Consider the following 816-nt stretch of genomic DNA (forward strand, 5'->3'; position numbering starts at 1 on the left):
ATACGCTGGTGTTGAATTGAATCGTATTTGGTCGACCAATGACTGGACATCGTTTGTGCATTTTTGGAAATTCATTTTTAAAAAATTAAAGAATAACTTGGAAAAAAACAATTTAATGAGATGATGAGAGAATTGATGAACGAAACACGACTTGACCGGACAGCTAATCGATAGTGACTGAGTATAATAAAAAAAATAATCAACTTTGGAAATTAAAAAAAAATAATTGTAAATTTGTTTATCAAATTTAGATAAAAAAACAGTGTAACCAACATGAGTAGAAATGAAATACTGTAAATATTTTTACGAGGTAGAATTTGGTAGACAATCAGTGTGAAATGTGTTACACGGTAAAATAAAAGTCTCCAAGGGGGACATTCCCCCTTGAAAAAAAAAAATTACCGTGGAAAAGCTGGCTGTGAACATACAAATATATACTACTCTTAATATTTTGACTTGTAAATTCGAAATTTCGACTTAATAACACGAAATGTTGTGAATTTTTTTATACGTAATGTATCATACTGTATTATTTAACTGTAGTCATCTGATCGACGATTCCGCCGGCTTATCGCAAGTCGTTATCACTAATCGCAATCAACCATCAAGATTTTCAAGGAAGAAATTTGAGATCAAGTGCGTTCAAGAAGTTACATGTGCAATATACAAGCGATACGTATATTTTTAAGAAGAAAAATTTGATACGTATCGGTATGGGAATAGTACGTATCGGTATGGGAATAGTTACGTACCGGCTCATATCGAAGTCTGACTCCCATACGAGTCCGATAAGTATCGCTTGTATAAACTTGTATT

This window comes from Acyrthosiphon pisum, chromosome X, assembly GCF_005508785.2.
Source record: "Acyrthosiphon pisum isolate AL4f chromosome X, pea_aphid_22Mar2018_4r6ur, whole genome shotgun sequence".
Lineage (NCBI taxonomy): Eukaryota > Metazoa > Arthropoda > Insecta > Hemiptera > Aphididae > Acyrthosiphon > Acyrthosiphon pisum.